Consider the following 22,028-nt stretch of genomic DNA (forward strand, 5'->3'; position numbering starts at 1 on the left):
TTTAATTGGAGCATTTAGTCCATTTACATTTAAGGTTAATATTGTTATGTGTGAACTTGATCCTGCCATTATGATATTAACTGGTTATTTTGCTTGTTAGTTGATGCAGTTTCTTCCTAGCCTCGATGGTCTTTACATTTTGGCATGTTTTTGCAACAGCTGGTACCGGTTATTCCTTCCCCTGTTTAGTCCTTCCTTCAGGGTCTCTTGTAAGGCAGGCCTGGTGGTGATAAAATCTCTAAGCATTTGCTTATCTGTAAAGGATTTTATTTCTTCATCACTTATGAAACTTGGTTGGGCTGGATATGAAATTCTGGGTTGAAAATTCTTTTCTTTAAGAATGTTGAATATTGGCCCCCACTCTCTTCTGGCTTGGAGAGTTTCTGCCGAGAGATCTGCTGTTAGTCTGATGGGCTTCCCTTTGTGGGTAACCCGACCTTTCTCTCTGGCTGCCCTTAAGATTTTTTCCTTCATTTCAACTTTGGTGAATCTGGCAATTATGTGTCTTGGAGTTGCTCTTCTCGAGGAGTATCTTTGTGGCGTTCTCTGTATTTCCTGGATTTGAATGTTGGCCTGCCCTACTAGGTTGGGGAAGTTCTCCTGGATGATATCCTGAAGAGTGTTTTCCAACTTGGTTCCATTTTCCCCCTCACTTTCAGGCACCCCAATCAGACGTAGATTTGGTCTTTTTACATAATCCCATAATTCTTGCAGGCTTTGTTCATTTCTTTTTCTTCTTTTTTCTTTAGATTTCTCTTCTCGTTTCATTTCATTCGATCCTCAATCGCTGATACTCTTTCTTCCAGTTGATCGAGTCGGTTACTGAAGCTTGTGCATTTGTCACGTATTTCTCATGTCATGGTTTTCATCTCTGTCAGTTCGTTTATGGCCTTCTCTGCATTAATTATTCTAGTTATCAATTCTTCCACTCTTTTTTCAAGATTTTTAGTTTCTTTGCGCTGGGTGCATAATTCCTCCTTTACCTCTGAGAAGTTTGATGGACTGGAGGCTTCTTCTCTCATCTCGTCAAAGTCATTCTCCATCCAGCTTTGATCCATTGCTGGTGAGGAGCTGTGTTCCTTTGCAGGGGGAGATGCACTCTTATTTTTCGCATTTCCAGCTTTTCTGCCCTGCTTTTTCCCCATCTTTGTGGTTTTATCTGCCTCTGGTCTTTGATGATGGTGACATACTGATGGGGTTTTGGTGTGGGTGTCCTTCCTGTTTGTTAGTTTTCCTTCTAACAGTCAGGACCCTCAGCTGTAGGTCTGTTGGAGATTGCTTGAGGTCCACTCCAGACCCTGTTTGCCTGGGTATCAGCAGCAGAGGCTGCAGAAGATAGAATACTGCTGAACAGCGAGTGTACCTGTCTGATTCTTGCTTTGCAAGCTTCCTCTCAGGGGTGTACTCCACCCTGTGAGGTGTGGGGTGTTGGTCTGCCCCTAGTGGGGGATGTCTCCCAGTTAGGCTACTCAGGGGTCAGGGACCCACTTGAGCAGGCAGTCTGTCCGTTCTCAGATCTCAACCTTCATGTTGGGAGATCCACTGCTCTCTTCAAAGCTGTCAGACAGAGTCGTTTGCATCTGCAGAGGTTTCAGCTGCTTTGTTGTTGTTGTTGTTGTTGTTGTTGTTTAGCTGTGCCCTGTCCCCAGAGGTGGAGTCTACAGAGACAGGCAGGACTCCTTGAGCTGCTGTGAGCTCCACCCAGTTCGAGCTTCCCAGCCGCTTTGTTTACCTACTTAAGCCTCAGCAATGGCGGGTGCCCCTCCCCCAGCCTCACTGCTGCCTTGCCATTAGATCACAGACTGCTGTGCTAGCAATGAGGAAGGCTCCATGGGCGTGGGACCCTCCCGGCCAGGTGTGGGATATAATCTCCTGGTGTGCCCGTTTGCTAAGATCCTTGGTAGAGTGCAGTATTGGGGTGGGAGTTACCCGATTTTCCAGGTGTTGTGTGTCTCAGTTCCCCTGTCTAGGAAAAGGGATTCCCTTCCCCCTTGCACTTCCCAGGTGAGGCAATGCCTCGCCCTGCTTCAGCTCTCGCTGGATGGGCTGTAGCAGCTGATCAGCACTGATTGTCCCGCACTCCCTAGTGAGATGAACCCAGTACCTCAGTTGAAAATGCAGAAATCATCTGTCTTCTGTGTCGCTCGTGCTGGGAGTTGGAGACTGGAGCTGTTCCTATTTGGCTATCTTGCTCCACCCCCAATTTGACTCTTAAAAAAAAAAAAAAGGCTGGGTGTGGTGACTCATGCCTATAATCCCAGCACCTTAGGAGGCCAAGGCAGGTGGATCACTTGAGGTTAGGAGTTTAAGACTAGCCTGGCCAACAACCCAGTCTCTACTAAAAATACAAAAATTAGCTGGGCATGGTGGTGCGTGCCTGTAATCCCAGCTACTCAGGAGGCTGAGGCAGAAGAATCGCTTAAACCTGGGAGGTGGAGGTTGTAGTGAGCCAAGATTGAAGCAACTGCACTCCAGCCTGGGGGATGGAATGAGACTCTGTCTCAAAAAAATAAAATAAATAAAGGATTATAAAAAATAAGTTAATAACGCCCTGATTTAAACATACAATCTGGTTCTTCACAAGGTTACATAATCAATACATATCTTTCAAAAAATAAAAATACATTTCCCTAAATCTTAAACTTGACTGTTTAAATATGTTAAATCAAATTATCAAACTTTTGGTCTTGATCTATAGAATGCAGAACTTGTTCATGTGGGAAGATAACTTGTATTTATATTAATTTTTCTAAAACAAACATAACTAAATCCTATGTTTTAGCCATCTAATTAGAGAAATAAGAATGATCATGCTGTTAATAATATACTGCTGAGGAAGACGTGCTATAATCTTCCTTATTAACCATATGGATTGACTGCTTATATATTAGAGAATCGGATAAGTTCTCGTTTAGTGCAATCTCTTTACTTGTTTTGTGCAGTTACTTGGTGTAAATGTAAGCCTCTACATACATAAAGAATACACATTGAAGTCAGATGTGATGGTTTAAGCAGATAAACACAATGAGAATCAGTTCAAGGGATGTGTGCCTATAATTAGCAGTCTATTGATAATTTCCCAGAAATCAAACTTTCTTAGTATTTCTGTACTTATTATTTCCCATGTTTGCATATGATCAAATCCATATGTACCATGTATGAAGTTTTTCTCTTTAGGAAATAGTTATTTCAAGTTTCCACTATATAGAGAAAAATAAAATTAGCTGATCAAGTAAAAATATCTCAGGTATATTTGAAATCTTAAGATTTCTTTAGTATATCAATATTATCTCATTTAAATATCTTTAAAGAAGAGGTTATATTATCAATACAAAATTTAAGTTTAAGAAGGAAGCAAGCTTATTCAGTCAACAAATTGCATCAGCAAATAAAGGCAAACTCCTCGCCTACATATAAGTCTCATATTAGAATTTAGTCTAACCCAGAATTTCATGTCCTGCCAAAGTAAGCTTTATAAGTGAAGAAGAAATAAAAATTGATTTCAGACATGCAAACATTAAGCTAATTCATTACTAGACCTGCTTTACAGGAGGCCTATTTGGGAGTGGTAAACATGGATAAAAAGAAAGACATCTGCCACCACAAAAACACACTTAAGTACACAGCCAACTGAAACTATAAATCAACTACAAAATCAAGTGTGCAAAACAACTAGCCAACAACACAACGGGATCAAACCCTCATATATCAATATCACCCTTGAATGTAAATGGAGTAAATATCCAAAAAGCATAGGATGGCAAATTGGATAAAGAGGCAAGACCGAACTGTCTGCTGTCTTCAAGGGACCAGTCTCACATGTCAGGACACATGCAAAGGTACATAGGTTCAAAGTAAAAGGATGGAGAAGGATCTACCATGTAAACAGAAAATAAAAACGAGCACGGGATGCTATTCTTAATAAAAAAATAGACATTAAACAAACAACAGACAAGAAAGACAAAAAGAAGCATTACATAATGATAAAGAATTCAATTCAAAAAGAAGAATTAACAATCCTAAATATATATGCACTTAATATTGGTGCACCCAGATTCATAGAACAAGACTTTAGGGTCCTACTAAGAGACTTACATAACCACAAAATAGTAATGGGATACTTCAACACTCCAAGCACGTCAAGCACTAGATCACAGAGGCAGAAAACTAACCAAGATATTCTGGATTTAAACTAAACACATGATGAATGGGACCTAGTAGACATCAACAGAATACACCAAGAAACAACTGCAGAATATACATTCTTCTTATCTGCACATGGCACGTACTCTAAGATTGACTACATGGTAGGCCATGGGCAAGTCTCAACAGATTGAATAAAGTCAAAATCATACTAAGCACATTCTTGGACCACACTACAATAAAAATACAAATCAATACCAAGATCTCTTACAATTCAGTTAAATAGAAACTAAACAACTAGCTCCTGGATGACTTTTGAGTAAAGAGCAAAATTAAGGCAGAAATCAAGACTTTTTTTAAACTAATGAAAACAGAGACATCTTAATTTTTGAGACACAGCTAAGGTAATATTAAGTGGAAAGCTTACGGCACTAAATGCCTAAACCAACTTGCTGGAAAGATGTCGAATTAACAACCTAACATTGCATGTAGAGGAACTAAAAACAAGAGCAAACCAACCCCAACACTAGCAGAAGAAATGAAATAACCAATTCAGAGCAGGAGTGAACAAAACTCAAACACAAGAATCTATACAAAGAATCAATAAAAATAAAATGCACCTCTTGGAATGAATAAGCAAGATTAATAGACCACTAGCTAGATTAACAAAGAAAGGACAGAGTAGCTTCAAATAAGCATGAACAGATATGAAGGGTGACATTACAAATGACCCTACAGAAATATAAAAAATCTTCAGAGACGATTACAAACACTTCTATGCACACATGCTAGAAAAAAATAAAAGAAATTAATAAATTCCTGGAAACAATCTCCCAAGATTGGGAGGGCAATGTATTTGGATGATGATGGAGATAATTAAAGCCAACAGTCCTTTGCCAAAGCTGGACTCATGGTATTTAACAGTCTTTGTGTAAATTTAAGGTTCTTAATAAATACTCAGAGTCCATTAATTGCTGGGGGGGTAAAGCAAAGCTCTGTTGTAAAATAAGATTGATTCCCAGTAGGCACGGTCCCAGTATACACAGCGTATGGGTGACCATTATGGAACAAAAGAATACTTGTTTTTTTGCTCTATAAAACGGGAACTTCAGGGGTGGATACGTATTACTGTCAGGAATGATTGTTATAGAAATGAATTTAAACAACTTGCTTAATTATTACAAAGGGAATGATTCCATCTGTCTGGAAGAAGGCAATTAAACTGCAAAAAATATAAAAATTGCTACTATTATCCAACCTACAGTAACTCTGCAACAGACACCAAGAAAAGTTGGTAGGCATGTATTTATATTTTGGCTATCTTCAGGTCTTCCAGGTTCACAGGTGTGGTGGCTGATGGGCACTTCAGGTTCCAGGTCCAGGCTTTGGGTATTGCGGGTTTGACCCTTGAAACATGTATCCACCTACCTAATAATAGTACTTCGACTGCAGAAGGCATGACCAGTTATCACTGAAAATAGTTCCTTCCATTGGGGTTGTAATTGTTGAGGTGATCTCCCCTTCCATGTTTTAATGAGTACCTTATCTCCTGGCCTGATTTGGGGGTTGCTGGTTAGTTCCCAGTGTGGGGAGTCTTTGAGTTCCAAGGTTTTGTAAAATTTGCTGTAATTATCCTAGTTTAACTAGGTATTTTACTAAACTGGATTTTTCTGGATCAGTAATTAGATCATTAGTTAAAAACAGCGTTCCATATAACATTTCGTATGAGTTTATATTAATTTTTGCTCTAAGGATTTTACAGATCCTTAAGAGGGCTATGAGCAGTAAGCAGACCCAAGTTTCTGATGTTTCCTGACACAGCTCAGCTAACGCCCGTTTCAGAGTTTGGTTAGCCCTTTCTACTTTCCAGAAGGATTGAGACCTCTATGCTGAATGTAAATGGTGTTTGATTTGAGAGCCTTAGCAACCCTTTGAATTATTTGGAAGATAAAGGATGTCCCATTATCACATTGGAAGCTCTGAGGTGACCCAAACCAGGAGATTATTTCTTTCAAGAGAAACTTTATAACCTCATTATTCTTGTCTGTTATGGTAGGGTAAGCTTCAACCTAACCACTAAAGGTATCTGCTAGCACTAAAAAAACTTCCGTGTCCTCGCAAACTAGCATATCATAGTGGTGAAGTCTAAGTGCCAGTCTTCCCCTGGGTAAGTTTCTCTACTCTGGCCTTGTTCAATTAGAGGGGGCATTTGGTTTCCTGAGTTTTTAAGTGCACACAGTGAGCAGGCTTGACAGATCTGCTTAACCACCAAAGCCAAGTTAGGCCCAATGAAGAGACTGTTAACCATGGCAAGGGTGGCCTCTCTCCTTATATGGAAAGTCATGCAGGGTTTTTATAAATTCTTCATTGGGCTATTTGACAGAGATAAAATTTTGATGCCATATACCACCAGGATCCTTGTTTTTGTCCTTCTTTCTCCTTTATTAACTGTTCTTCTTGTGGTTTGTATTCAGATTCTACTGGGGAATCAGAGAAAGGAGGCAGTGCTAGATCTGTTGGGATTGCACCCTGAGGGCTTTGGCTTTGGCTTCTCTATCAGCCTTTCTGTTCCCTTGTGCTATAGCAGTTAAGTCCCTTTGATGTCCCCTACAATTATTGCTGCAGCTTTTGGCAGGTATATTGCTTCCAGTAGCTGAAGAATTTCAGGCCCATGCTTTATAGGGAAGTGTTTGCTAGTTAGTAGTCCTCTTTCTTTCCAGTTTGCCCAGCATGAGCATGAACCACAAGGAATGCCTATTTAGAATCTGTATTGATGTTAAGCTTTTTCCTTTGTCCCAACATTAATGCTCAGGTAAGGTTTCAGCCTTTTGTGCTGGTATGCTGGGGGCATTGGCTGTATCCAGTTTGGTGCTTCCCATTTGACACAAAACTACTGCCATCTGTGAACTAGTCATCCTTAGAATCTGGGAGAAGCTGATCTTTTAAATCAGCCAGCTAAGATATGTGTGTGTAACAGCCTGTTTATGGGAATGATCAGTTATTGGGCCTGTGGGTAGCAATGAACCTGGATTCAAGTGGTTACAGATTTTAACGGTTACATCTGGATTGTCTAGGAGCATGGCCTGGTATTTGGTTAACCTTTCCCCCATCATCCAGATGTGCCCTTTTATTTCAAAGAATGCCTTCACCTCATGGGGGGTTAGAACTTCCAGTGGTCGCCCCGGGGTGATTTTAGTTGCTTCCTTCACTAGCATAGCAGTGGCTGCTATTGCCCACAGACAACTTGGCCATCCGAGGCTGCTCTGTCCAACTTGTTTAAAGAGTAGGCAGTTCGTCTGGGTTCTGACCCTAACTTCTGGATTAGCACTCCCATAGCTATGCCCTTTTTTTCTGCTACATACAAAGAGAAGGGCTTAGTTAGGTCTGGGATGCCAAGGTTGAGAGCCTCTTTTAGCTTGGTGAAAGCTTCTCTCATTTTCAGGGTCCATTCCATTAGCTCATGTTCTGGCCTCTTGTTGCTTCATACAGAGGCTTTACTATGATTCTGAAACTTGGTACCCATATTCTGCAAAACCCAGCTATTACCAGAAAAGAACGAAGCTTTTGCTTGGTGTAGGGGGGACCCAAACTGCATATAGCTTGCACTTGTTCTGGGGATATTTGCTGAGCTCCAGCAGCACTACTGATTTGTGCAGAAATCACCACTAAAGAACTGATTAATGTATTAATTTTGTAACCTGAAAGTTTGCTGAATTTATTTATTAGTTCTAGGAGCTTTTTGGATGAGTCTTTAGGGTTTTCTAGGTATACAACGATGTCATCAGCAAACATCAACAATTTGACTTCCTCTTTACTGATTTGGATGTCCTTTATTTCTTTCTCTAGTCTGATTGTTCTATGCTGAATAGAAGAGGTGAAAGTAGGCATCCTTGTCTTGTTCCAGATCTCATGGGAAATGCTTTCAACTTTTCCCCTTTCAGTATAACATTGGTTCTGGGTTTGTCACAGATGGTGCTGAAATAATTGGCAAGCCAGATGTAGAAGAATGAAACTGGATCCTCATCTCTCACCTTATACAAAAATCAACTCAAGATGCATCAAAGACTTAAATCTAAGACCTGAAACCCTAAAAATTCTGGAAGATAACATTGAAAACCCTTTCTAAACATTGGCTTAGGCAAAGATTTTATGACCAAGAATCCAATCGCAAATGCAACAAAAACAAAGATAAATAGATAGGACTTAATTAAACTAAAAAGCTTTTGCACATCAAAAGAAATAATCATCAGAGTAAACAGACAACCCAGAGAGTCAGAGAAAAGCTTCACAATCTATTCTTCCAACAAAGGACTAATATCCAGAATCTACAGGGAACTCAAACAAATCAGCAAGAAAAAAACAATCCCATCAAAAAGTAGGCTAAGGACATGAATAGACAATTCTCAAAAGAAGATAGACAAATGGCCGACAAATATAAAAAATGTTCAACATCACTAATTATCAGAAAAATGCAAATCAAAACCACAATGTGATACTGCCTTACTCCTGCAAGAATGGCCAAAATCAAAAAATCAAAAAGTAATAGATGTTGGAGTGGACACACCATGAAGTGAAGACTGTTTTACCATTGTAGAATGCAATCTGACATATGAAAATGTTCACCTCAAAGACCCAACAGTAGTTAATTAAATCAAATATCTAATACTAGCCACTTCACTTTTTGTTCAAGGATAGTGAGCTTCTACAGTCTGTGGTAATATATGCCATTTGATGATCAATCAATATTATACTAAAATCAAGGATTAGGAAGTTGGTTTCCAGAGCTATGTTATTAAATATGGCACCATTAAACACATGACCTTTGTGTACTTTGAAATGTGATTAGTTTAACAGAGGAGCTAAATTAACACTTTTTACACTTTTTATTAATTTGTATTTAAAGAACTGATATCTAATTCATTTATTGGAACATTTTTAAGTATGTTTGAAACCATCAGAATATGGAAATCTATTTTTTCACTTCAAATTTCATAACATCTGAATACAAATTATTTTCAGTGAAAGTTTAGTGCTCCACTTCCTCCCCAAAGAGCCCCCCCCCCGCACTGGAACACTTCTTGCCTGCAGTGTCTCCCACCAGAATGCCCCCTACCAAACCACGCTCTGCCCATGACACCCCTTGCTGGAGTGACCCCACCTGAAGCACACTATGCCAGAGTACCTCCCACCTCTGATGCTCTCACTGTCCCCATGAGAGCATCTATACCTGTGGCCCCTAGTCATCTCCTGGGAGTACCTTGACTCCTCCAGCCCAGCCAGAGATTGGCCTCAAGTGACCAGAGGACAACTGACCCAATCCCAATCCCCCAGGATTAGAGCACGCCACTCAGGAGTCTGGAGCTGAGCTTTGCCTTTTAAAATCATCTGGAAATGAAGCCATTTAACTATACCCAATTTGCACCACAGTCAAATCCTCAAGGGCAATAAAGATCATAAAAACAAAAAGGCCTATCCAAAGGACAGAAACTTCAAAGGATAAAGAAACATCAACCTTCACAGATAAGAAAGAACCAGTATCAAATCCTCACATATCAATATTAAATCTGAATGTAAATGGGCTAAATGCTCCACTTAACAGACACAGGGTGGTAAGTTGAGTAAAGAAGCAAGAACCAACTGTCTGCTGTGTTCAGGAGATCCATCTCACAAGTAGTGACACCCACAGGCTCAAAGTAAAGAGATAGTGGAAGATCTATCAGGTAAACAGAAAGCAAAATATACCAGGAGTAGTTATTCATGTATCAGATAAAACAGATATTAAATCAATAATGATAAAAAGGACAAAAAAGTGGATTACAAAATAATAAAGGGCTAAACCCAACAAGACTTAATTGTCCTAGTTATATATGCACCCAACATTGGAGCTTCCAGATTCATAAAACAAACTCTTAGTGATCTATGAAGTGATTTACATAACCATACAATACTACTGGAAGAATTCAACACCCCACTGACAGCTTTAGATAGATCATTGAGGCAGAAAACTAACAAAAACATTCTGGAGTTACACTCAGCGTTTGACCAATTGGACCTAATAGACAACTCCAGGACATTCTACACGACAACAACAGAATATGCATTTTTTTTCTTATCTGTACATAGTACATACTCTATGGTTCACCATATGCACAGCCATAAAACAAGTTTCAGCAAATTCAAAAATCTGAAATTACACCAAGCACACTCTCAGAAGACAGCACAATAAAAATTGAAATTACTATCAAGAAGATCTATCAAAATCATACAATCACATGGAAATTAAACAATCTGCTCCTGAATGAGTACAGAATGAAATTAAGGCAGAAAACAAAAATTATATGAAACAAATGAAAACATAGACACAACATATCAGAATTTTGGGGGCACAGCTAAAGCAGCATTAAGAGGAAACTTTATAGTGCTAAATGCTTGTATCAATAAATTAGAAAGGTCTCAATTTAACAGGCTAACATTGCAACTAGAGGAACTAGAAAACAAGAGCAAGCCAACCTCAAAGCTAGCAGAAGAAAATAAACAACCAAAATCAGAGCTTAACTGAATGAAATTGAGATGGAAAAATCCATACAAAAGAATAACATAACCAAAAATTGGTTTTTCAAATTATTAAACAAGATTGATAGACCACTAGCAAGCTTAATAAAGACAAAAGAGAAGACCAAATTTTAAAAATCCAAAGTAACAAAAGTGACATTACAGCAAATCACACAGAAATAAAAAAAAATATCCTCAGAGACTATTATGAACACTTCCATGCATATAAACTAGAAAACCTAGAAGAAATGCATAAAATCCTGGAAACACACAGCCTCCCAATATTGAAGCTGGAAGAAATTAAAGTCATGAACAAACTAAGAATGAGTTCTGAAATTGAGTAAGTAATAAGATGCCTACCAAGAAAAAAACCTTAGACCAGATGGATTCACGGCTGAATTCAGACATAAAAAGAAGAGTTAGTACCAGCCTTACTGAAATTATTCCAAAAAATCAAAAGGTAGGAACTGATTCTATGAAGACTGCATCATTCTGATACCAAAATCTGGCAGAGACACAACAAAAAATGAAAACTTTACACCAACATTCTTGACAAACAGAGATGCAAAAATTCTCAATAAAATACTAGCAAACCAAATCCAGCAGCATATCAAAAAGCTAATTCACCATAACCACATGGAATGCAGATACCAAATGCCTGTAGTGAGAGCTGATATTACTTAATGAAGAACTGGATTTGTGAATGTATAAAAATTGTAGCACCAAAGGGGGTAACTAGATTTTTTTTGACAATTTCATTTGTTCAATTTACCTTTATTAAGAGAGGTATGTGAAGAAAAAAACAAAGACATAAATTTGTTGGTGGTATAAGTATTTTGGCCTTGTTAGGTTTATGATACATATTAAACATCCCATGTGTACGTTTAGTAAGTATTCAATATATTGGTGTGAAATTTAGAGTAACCACCAAGGTGGATGTCTAAATTTTGGAGTACCCGACATACAGATGTTCCTCAAAGCTACTGAAGTGGACCAACTTTCTGGGGAAGATAACATAGAGAAGAAAGCCATGCCCAGATCTTCAGTTTACACTAAGAATTGATGGCTGAACTGAGGAGAAATTTAACAGGATGAAGATGATTCAGCATGAGGGAGAAAGTCAGGAATGTGTCTGCCACAGCAGCCTGGAAAAGAGCAGGGCTCAAGAGTGAGGAGTGCTCAGTGGGACAGGGTGCTGCTAAGACTTCAGGTAGGATGAGGAGAGAGAAGAGGCCACTGAATTTATTAAGACTGACGTGGTAGATGATACGACTTCATTTTAATTGTATTGATTGAGGAATTAATAATAGTTATGAAGGTCAGACAGTCATTTTAGACAACATTTTTAAGAACTTGGTCTCTAAGAGAAACAGATATAGAGGGATGTACCTGAATGTGGAACTGGAATATAAAAAATTTTAGTGGACTGTATCTTGAGACATGTCTGTACATCACTGACAAGCATTCTGACAGGGATCATGTGGAAGCAATGTCTTTTGAAAAGCAAGTAAAAGTTGAGTCCAAGTAACAACCAGAGGGACTTTAGTTTTCTATTTTAACAGAAGGGAAGACAGAAATGCCATTAAAAATGCAAATGTCTTTGGATTTCATGGTGGTAAGATAACAACACCAATTGCATTGCTTATACTTTCTTAATAAAGTATACAATGTAGATATAGGTACTGTCGTGAAAAGGCAAGGCAAGGTATTGAATAATTTTTTTCTGGAGTGAAAGAGTAAAAACAGTAAGAAATATTCTTTCTCATATTCCTTCTCAGAATTGTCTACCTCATGCTTTTGGTACCAATAAAGGGACTTATGTGTTGATATCCACTTATGTCCAGCTGTTCAACTCCACATATTGAATAGGCACATGGTTGGGCTTTATCAGATACATGATGTTTTCATATGTTGAAGAAAGAGAGACGTGCAAGTAAATCAAGGCAATTTCAGAGACTGAATAAGGATTTTGAAAACAAAAGAAGGTTAAGGAAGAAAATGGAAACCAACAGAGTACTGGACAATGGCAATTTGTGTGCTAGATAATTTCTGTCTTCCCCCTTCAGATTCACCTTCTGATTTCTCTACTCTGCTCCAGAAAAGGCTGACCCCTAGGTTTTGAGTCATCCAGGTTCCTTTCCTCTCCATGCCAGGTGTATTCATCCAGTGAGAATACAGCAAATGTATTAGTCCATTCTCATACTGCTATTAATAAGAACTACCCAGGACTGGCTAATTTAGAAAGGAAAGAGGTATAATTGGCTTACAGTTCTGCATGGCTGGGGAGACTCAGGAAACTTGCAATCATGGCAGAAAGGGAAAGAGAAGTAAGGTACCTTCTTTGCAACATAGCAGGAGGGACAAGTGCTGAGTGAAGAGGGAAAGAGACCATTATAAAACCATCAGATCTCATGAGAACTCACTCACTATCACAACAACAGCAGGGGCGAAACCACCTCCATAATTCAATTATCTACATCTGGTCTCTCCCTTGACACGTGGGAATTATGGGAATTATGGAGATTACAATTCAAGATGAGATTTCGGTGGAGACACAAAAGCTAATCATATCATTCCACCCCTGCCTCCTTCCAAATCTCATGCCCCTTTCACATTTCAAACCAATCATGCCTTCCAACACTCCCCCAAAGTCTTAACTCATTCCAGCATTAATTAACCCAAGTTCAGAGTCTCATCAGAGACAAGGCAAGTCCCTTCTACCTATGAGCCTGCAAAATCAAAATAAACATCAAGTTAGTTACTTTCTAAATACAATAGGTGTGCAAGCATTAGGTAAATACACTCATTCCAAATGGGAGAAATTGGCCAAAACAAAGGGGCTACAGGCCCCATGCAAGTCTGAAATCCAGGGAGGCAGTCAAATATTAAAGCCCTGAAATGATCTCCTTTGACTCTGTGTCTCACACTCAAGTGACACTGATGCAAAAGGTAGGTTCCCATGGTCTTAGGCAGCTATGTGGCTGTGGCTTCACAGGGTACAGCCCCCTCTCCCAGCTGCTTTCACAGGCTGGCATTGAGTGCCTGTGGCTTTTCCAGGCTTTTGCACGGTGCAAGCTGTCAGTGGATCTACCATTCTGGGGTCTGGAGGATGGTGGCAGTCTTCTCACAGCTCCACTAGGCAGTGCCCCAGTAAGGACTCTGTGGGGCTCCAACTTCACATTTCCCTGTAGCACTGCCCTAGCAGAGATTCTCCATGTGGGCTCCACCCCTGTAGAAAACTTTTGCCTGGAGATTCAGCCATTTCCATGCATCCTCTGAAATCTAGGAGGAGGCTCCCATACCTCAATTTTTCACTTCTATGCACCCACAGGCCCAACACCACATGTAAGCTGCCAAAGTTTGGGGCTTGCACCATATGAAGCAATGACCTGAGTTGTACTACACGTTGGCCCCTTTTAGCCACAGCTGGGATGGAGGGCATCACATCCTGAGACTGCACAAAGCAGCAAGGACCTGGACCCAGCCTGCAAAACCATTTTTTCCTCCTAGGCCTCTAGACCTGTGATGGGAAGGGCTGCCGTAGAGGTTGCTGACATGCTCTGGAGACACTTTGCCCATTGTCTTGACGATTAACATTTGGCTCCTTGTTATTTATGCAAATTTCTGCAGCCAGCTTGAATTCCTCCTCAGAAAAAGGGTTCTTCTCTTCCATTGCATTATCAGGCTGCAAATTTTCTGAACTTTTTTGCTCTGCTTCCCTTCTAAACATAAGTTCCAATTCCAAACTATCTCTTTGTGAATGGATAAAACTGAATGCTTTTATGAGCACCCAAGCTACATCTTGAATACTCTGCTGCATAGCCATTTCTTCTGCCAGATGCCCTGAATCATCACTCTCAAGTTCAAAGTTTCACAGATAACTAGGGCAGGGGGAAAATGCCATTAGTCTTTGTGCTAAAGCATAGCAAATGTGACCTTTACTTTATTTCCCAGTAAGTTCTTCATTTACAGCTGAGAACACCTCAGCCTGGACTTCATTGATCATACCACTAGTAACATTTTGGTCAAAATCATTAAACAATTATTTAGGAAGTTTCAAACTTTCCCACATCTTCCTGTCTTCTTCTGAGCTCTCCAAACTGTTCCAACCTCTTCTTTTTACCCCATTCCAAAATCACTTTCACATTTGGGGGTATCTTCATAGCAGTACCCCACTCTACTGGTATCAATTTACTGTATTTGTCCATTTTTACACTGCTATAAAGACATATGAGAGACTGGGTAATTTATAAAGGAAAGAGGTTTAATTGACTCACACTTCAGCATGGCTGGGGAGGCCTCAGGAATCTTACAATTATGGTAGAAGGTGAGAGAGAAGCAAAGCACTTTCTTCACAAGGCAGCAGGAAGGAGATGTGTCAAGTGAAAAGGGAAGAACCCCTTATAAAACCACCAGATCTTGTGAGAACTCACTATCATGGAAACAGCATAGGGGAAACCACCCTCATGATTCAATTACCTCCACCTGGTCTCTCTCTTGACACTTGGGAATTACGGGGATTACAATTCAAGAAGAGACTTGGGTGGGGATACAAAACTTAACTATATCATCAGAATATTGGAGGGTAGAAGGAGAAGTCAGAGTATTTAACTCTACTTCTTCCTGTCAGCCTATGGTCTGGCAATTGCCCTCTTCCTTTGCCTAAGTTCACAGCTACCATTGTCAGTAAATAAAACCACTTTCTTCTTACCAATTGAGATTTCGTCTTGTAAAATCTATTATGTGATGTTATTGCTTGTTGGGTCTCTTAACCTTAATAACCATGTGTAAATAGTTCTTTCATTAAAATCTCGTCTCAACTCCTTTGAGTAGGCCATCTGTTTTCTACCAGAACCCAATTAATTCTCCAATCGAGACCTTAAGAACCCCACAAAACAACACATCAAAATGGGTTCTTGAATTGGTTTGCTCACCTGTTTTGGAATACAAGAATAACTTTAGACTGATAAGCCTAGATTAATTTGGAAGGATACAGAGTTACATTACCAATTGAATCTATGATCATCCAAGTTCTCCTATGCTACAGGAAAGACATGGATTGGGAGGAGTGTGATCCTGAGAAATGGGTTGCAGACAGTTTAGTATAAACAAAGACAAGAGTGGCATTGAAACTGAAAACACTGAATATTACTTGTTGGTGTAAGAATTTCATACCTCCTACCCTGATTTGAGACAATCAGCAACTCTGTACATGTGTCTTTTCATTGGCTTCAACTGGGTAAGTTATTCACATGTTTGCCAGCAACTTTCACTTCCTCTAAAGCATAGGAGATTGATATCCAGCTTGGCAGAGAAGAAGTAGAGAACATGCACTGAGGAATATGGCTCATGTACTAAGTGAGTTGCAGGTCTTGACATTTTTCTTGGCAGAAGTCTGAGGAACAACTATGGATGTACATTCTATGGCTTTTAGACAAAAGAAGATGTAATATAAGACCAGATACGGTAATATTCATTACCATGGGTACTCCTGAAGGATTTATAATTTAATATGTCAGTTTAAGTGTCTGGGAGGAGCATTCACAGTCTTCTATGTTGACTAATTGAAATCTGTACTTAAAGGAGGCCTATAGTAAATGAGTATGAGATGCCAGAACTTCTGTGTCAAAGTGTAGCAAGATGAATACTAAGGCCTAGTGAGATAGGTATTTATTATGGTCACTCTACCCAACTAGTTGTTATCTGTATTTATGGGAGGGCCCAAAGGCTACTGTTGTTGTTGCTGTAATTTTTAAATCATATTATTTTGTTTTTATTTTTAAGCAGAGCACCAGAATCCTAGAAAAGCTTGTGGCTGTCCTCAGTAGTCCACAAATAACAGTGAGGCATTACTCATTGATTCCATTGGCCTCTCTGATATAAAAGAGTTTTAGACATGTTGAAGGGGCATAAAAATCAGAGATAAGGTAGACACATCTCTGGCAGATGGTGAGCTCAGTTTCTGTGTATTCCAAACTTTCATCAAGTTCTGAGAAGCACACCTGCTCCACCTGACCCAATCATGGCAAACTAAATATATCCCTGCATTCTGGGATAGCTCACTGAACAAAGGCTCTAACATCAGCTGCCATGCACCTTGACATTGCTCCCCTCCAGTCAAAGCTTATAAATGACAACAAGTGACACAGAGAAACCAGGGCTCTTTTCTGTCTTTATGCAAGGAAATACAGCATATACTCCTGGTAAAGTTAAAATTATACCTTCTCCTTTTAAGCCTTTTGATTGAAGGTTTACAAAAACATTACAACTTTCGGAAATCAGATCTCTAATCCAGGTAACTGAAAGAAAAATAAAGGAAACTGTATTAAAAAAATAATATTGTCCCTAATACTGTCAATTCAAAACTTTACCTCAAAATTCTTTTCGCTCAAGAAGTAATGTTTATTAACTGCTCTTACTGGCAAGAAACTTGCTCAGGTGAAGCAAATATTCTAGAGAACAGAAATTTAGTCCAAAAAAAATTTTTTTTTTTTGAGACGGAGTCTTGCTCTGTCACCCAGGCTGGAGTGCAGTGGTGCGATCTCAGCTCACTGCAAGCTCTGCCTCCTGGATTCAAGCCATTCTCCTGCCTCAACCTCCTGAGTAGCTGGGACTACAGGCACCGCCACCACGCCCAGCTAATTTTTTTGTATTTTTAGTAAAGATGGGGTTTCACCGTGTTAGCCAGGACGATCTCAATCTCCTGACCTCGTGATACGCCGACCTCAGCCTCCCAAAGTGCTGGGATTACAGGCGTGAGTCACCACTCCCGGCCAGTCCAAAACTATTTTTTAATTGAAAGATCAAAGATTTTTTCTCAATTACAAATAGATAAAAATACACATTTTTAACATAATTTAAATTGTAATGATGAATCAGGATCATTAACATAAACAAACCATTCTTTCCATTTCTAAAGTATATCACTTATAACAGAGCTTTCTCTGAGACCTCTACAGATATTAGAGAACAAAAAAAGTGGTGGAATAATTTAGTTTTTAGGACATTTAACATATTAATATCTATAGCACCTTTCTTAGAAAGGATTATACTAAGTAGTATTTCCCACATTTTAGCAGCATTTTTTCATTTATTTTCAAACAGCATCCTGTAGGAAGGCACTACTAGATGTATACTTTGGAATACACTGCCACAGAGGTGGCTATAACAAAAGGGGGGGTAATGTAGAAGAAAGGGACAAATGAGGCTTCCCATCTCTGAGCTGCTTTGGTCTATAACTTCCCTGAAACGACTTTCCAGAAAAAGACCTTGGTGTCTGCTTTCCTTTGGAGATTTTTCTGTTTCACATAAAGGCAGGGTACCACGTGTGTTACTGTGATCCACAGGAGCAGTGCAATCAAGTGCCTTTTTTGCAAACTATGGTCAATAAGCCAGATCAACCTGCTACCCATCAGGGTCCATTCCTGTGTGTTCCTATGGACTGACCTCTTAAGGGTTAACAGTCTACAGAACATGACTCAAAATCTCACCTGAAGGACCACCTTTCTAACCTACACTTCCTTGACAGGATGTAAAGGACATCCTTTACCATTCCAAAAATGCAATATTTCCAACTACCACCCAACTCACACTAATCCCCTCCAAGGTTGGTTTCCTTTCCAATACTTATCTCTCATCTCTATTCTCTACCTCATTTAATAGTATCACCATCTACCTAGGCACTTCAGCTGGAAAGCATGGGGAAAATGTCTGTTTCTCTCTCTCTGTCAGCCACAAGTGCCATTAACTTCTAGGCCCCAGCATGTCCATCCTCCAATCTCCCTCAAATCTAACTTGCTCTTCTCCATTTCCAATCATACTAACTTTCAACATTTCCTGGCTTTATAACAATCTCCCATCTGGCCTCCTTGCTTTCTCTACATCATCTTCATTCTAGCTTCACTTCTGAATCACACATCTGGGCACGCTGCTACAGTGCTACAGTTCTCACTTTTTCTTTTTTTCTTTTTTTTTTTTTTTTTGAGACGGAGTCTTGCTCTATTGCCAGGCTGGAGTGCAGTGGCACAATCTTAGCTCACTGCAACCTCCGTCTCCCGGGTTCAAGCAATTCTCCTGCCTCAGCCTCCCGAGTAGCTGGGATTACAGGCATCTGCCACCACGCCCAGTTAATTTTCATATTTTTAGTAGAGACAGGGTTTCACCAGGATTGTCTCGATCTCCTGACCTCATGATCCACCTGCCTCAGCCTCCCAAAGTGCTGGGGTTACAGGCATGAGCCATCGTGCCCCACCAGTTCTCACTTTCATGTACATATTCCCACTAAACTTTAAAGCAAGCCTCTTAGAACTAGTTGATGCCTTGCACAGGTGCTTCAGCAAACATGGATAAGAAGATTCATATGAGGACTGTTGCTCACAACAAAAATTTACAAACTACCCAAATTATGTGACATAATCAAGTGGAATAATAGGCAGCAAGGAAAAACAAACTAAACTGTACACACAGTTGGATATAAATAACATACTATTGAGTGAAATAAGCTAACTCCAAGTCGCTCCATACAGAATAATAAGATTCATTATGAAGTTCATAAATGAATAAAAGTAAATAGAATATTGTTTAGGTGCTATATTTAGGCTACACATACATGTGAACATATATACACAAACAACACATATACATACATACATAAACATATATAAATACATGCACACTGACAAAATTATGAAAACTACAAAAAAGGCAACAGAACAATCAGCACAAAGAGGTAAGAGAGACAGGCATACAGGCTGCAGAGAAAAAGTACAGAGATAAATACGGACAATGTTGTTATTCTCTGGTTGTTAATCATGATCATATATGATCATGCCATTGTTTAGCTATTTAATTATTAAAAGAAAGCCGTGCATAAGCTAAGAATTATATGTGCAATTCAGTATAGCTAACGTATAGTGAAAGGAAGGGAGGCAGGAAGAGAGTGAGAAAAGACTGTGCAATGCAGGAAGAAGTTTCCATATTTAAAAGAGGACTTGAGGCCGGGGACGGAGGCTCATGTCTGTAATCCCAGCACTTTGGGAGGCCAAGGCAGGTGGATCACCTGTGGTCAGGAGTTCAAGACCAGTCTGGCCAACATGGTGAAACCGCATCTCTACTAAAAATACAAAATTAGCCAGGCATGGTGGCAGGCGCCTGTAATCCCAGGTACTTGGGAGGCTGAGGCAGGAGAATCGCTTGAACCCTGGAGGCAGAGGTCGCAGTGAGCCAAGATCACGCCATTGCACTCCAGCCTGAGCAACAAGAGCGAAACTCCATCTCAAAAAAACAAAAAATAAAATAAAACAAAAAAAGAAAAAACAAACGAACATACAAACAAAAAAAGAGGACTTGGAAGAAGACCCAGAGCAAAACCATGTTAGTGAAAACCAGCTACGTGGGTCTGACAGTCAATGCTTTTGGTAAACTGTAATCTGTGGCCTATCTACAGGGAAGAGATTCTCCAAAAGAGCATTCAAGCAGCACAGACCACCCCGGCAGTGCTATCTGCTCCCTCCTCCTGAGCTTGCCAAGATTTGGTGGTTTTAATTAGGCCTCCCCATTTCTGGATCCCAAAGCACTCCAAGCAAAGTAATATTGGTACTGTTTATCCCTACGTGCAATGTGCCATCTGAAATCTTCAGAGTTTCCCACGTCAGTCTGTTTTGTTTTTTAAAAAGGATGATTATAAAATAAAGTGAACATCTGGATCTCTGGCCAAGTAAACCTCAACCTCCCTTATAAACCTCAAGATGCTCATCTTCATTTACTAAGAAGCAATAACTCTCTTCAAATCCTTAAGCAAACAATACAATATTAATTGCAATCTGGATCTCCCAACATGTCTTCCTTTGATCAACTGTCAAGGACATTAAGGAGATGCTCAAGACTCCTCAAAAGTTGGGGGCATGTGTGTAAGGGGAGAGATTTGTGACCAATTAAAATGCAGAAAAGTTAAATAACATTTCCAACTTCCTGGTTTGAGGCACAAACACATTTGATGTGGAAGGAAACAGATTAGGAAGGAACAAAGCTATAATTTATAGCTTCAGTACGGTCATGGGATGGGAGATAATGTGTGGCACTTACAAATTCCATGTCCAGGCCAGGAAAAGCAAAACAGAAACAAGGACCAAGAGGGTGGTAGTTAACCTAGAAAGACTGAGGACTAAGTAAGTCCCTACTGCTGAGCAAGTCCATGCAAAGCAAAACCAGCAAGTGACAAGCAGCTGTCAATAACTTTGGCTTCCTGCCTACCCTGAGATACTCTTTCCAATAATTCAAATCTAAAAGGTTTTGAGCAGCATGGGAATTAAAAAAGAAAAGAAAAACCCACCTCTGTGAAAGAGTGGCTTATACACAGGTGACCATTTTGGATGGCACATCTTAGCATTACTAACTTAATGCATCAGAAAGGTCACAAACCCATCCTCTGTAAATCGGGACAGAACCGTGCCCTCTACTTGCTTTCTGCCCGAGCTTCATCCTTGACTTCTGAAGTTAATTTTAATGGTTTAAGCCCTTCCTCTCCATTTCCAATAGTTTTAACTTTCTTTTATCGCCCATTCACATCCTGACAGATTATGGTATAAAATAACAAAAAGTCCATAGACTTTGAAATCAGATAGACCTGGGTTTAAATCAGATAGACCTGATGCCTCATCTCTGAATCTTAACTGTAAGCTTCTGCAAAATGGACTAGTAATAACTACTCCTGAAGTTCTTCTGAGTGTTAAATGAGACAATGTATGGAAACATATCATGTCTGTTGTAGTAGATATGCTACAGTGACACTGCACACCTACTCCAGGACAAATCATTCACGCCTTGGATAGTATTTGGAACAGTTAGGCCTCGGATAGTATCTGGAGCAGTTAGCTGCTCAACTGCAATCATCTTCTCAACACATTTACCAAAGTACAGAAACGTGCTATGCATCAGTTGCTTGCAAAAATTCTATCTCCAGCCCTGATCTCTCTTCCTTGAGTTAAAGCCCTGGATTTGTAGCTACTTAGTGAATATGACTGTCTACTAGGGACGTTAGAATTGACTAGAATTCATTTTATGCCATTGCTATTAGAAATAGGAAAGCAGATCTCAACACATGAATTCATTTGGCCTCTGTTATACATACACAGACAGGAAGTAGGACTTAGGTCACCCACCCCTCTATTTCCTGTATTTTCCTAAGTGCTTCTTGATGTCTCCACCAGCCGAACCGTATAGAAAAGCAAACTTATTACCACATTTCCTCCAAAATTAGTTCCCCCTCTGGACTTATTTCTGTTAATTGAACCTTAATTTTCCTGGTCTGATTCGGGACTTGCAGTGTCCTTGGC

Source organism: Macaca mulatta, chromosome 1, assembly GCF_049350105.2.
Source record: "Macaca mulatta isolate MMU2019108-1 chromosome 1, T2T-MMU8v2.0, whole genome shotgun sequence".
In the NCBI taxonomy this organism is placed as follows: Eukaryota; Metazoa; Chordata; class Mammalia; order Primates; family Cercopithecidae; genus Macaca; species Macaca mulatta.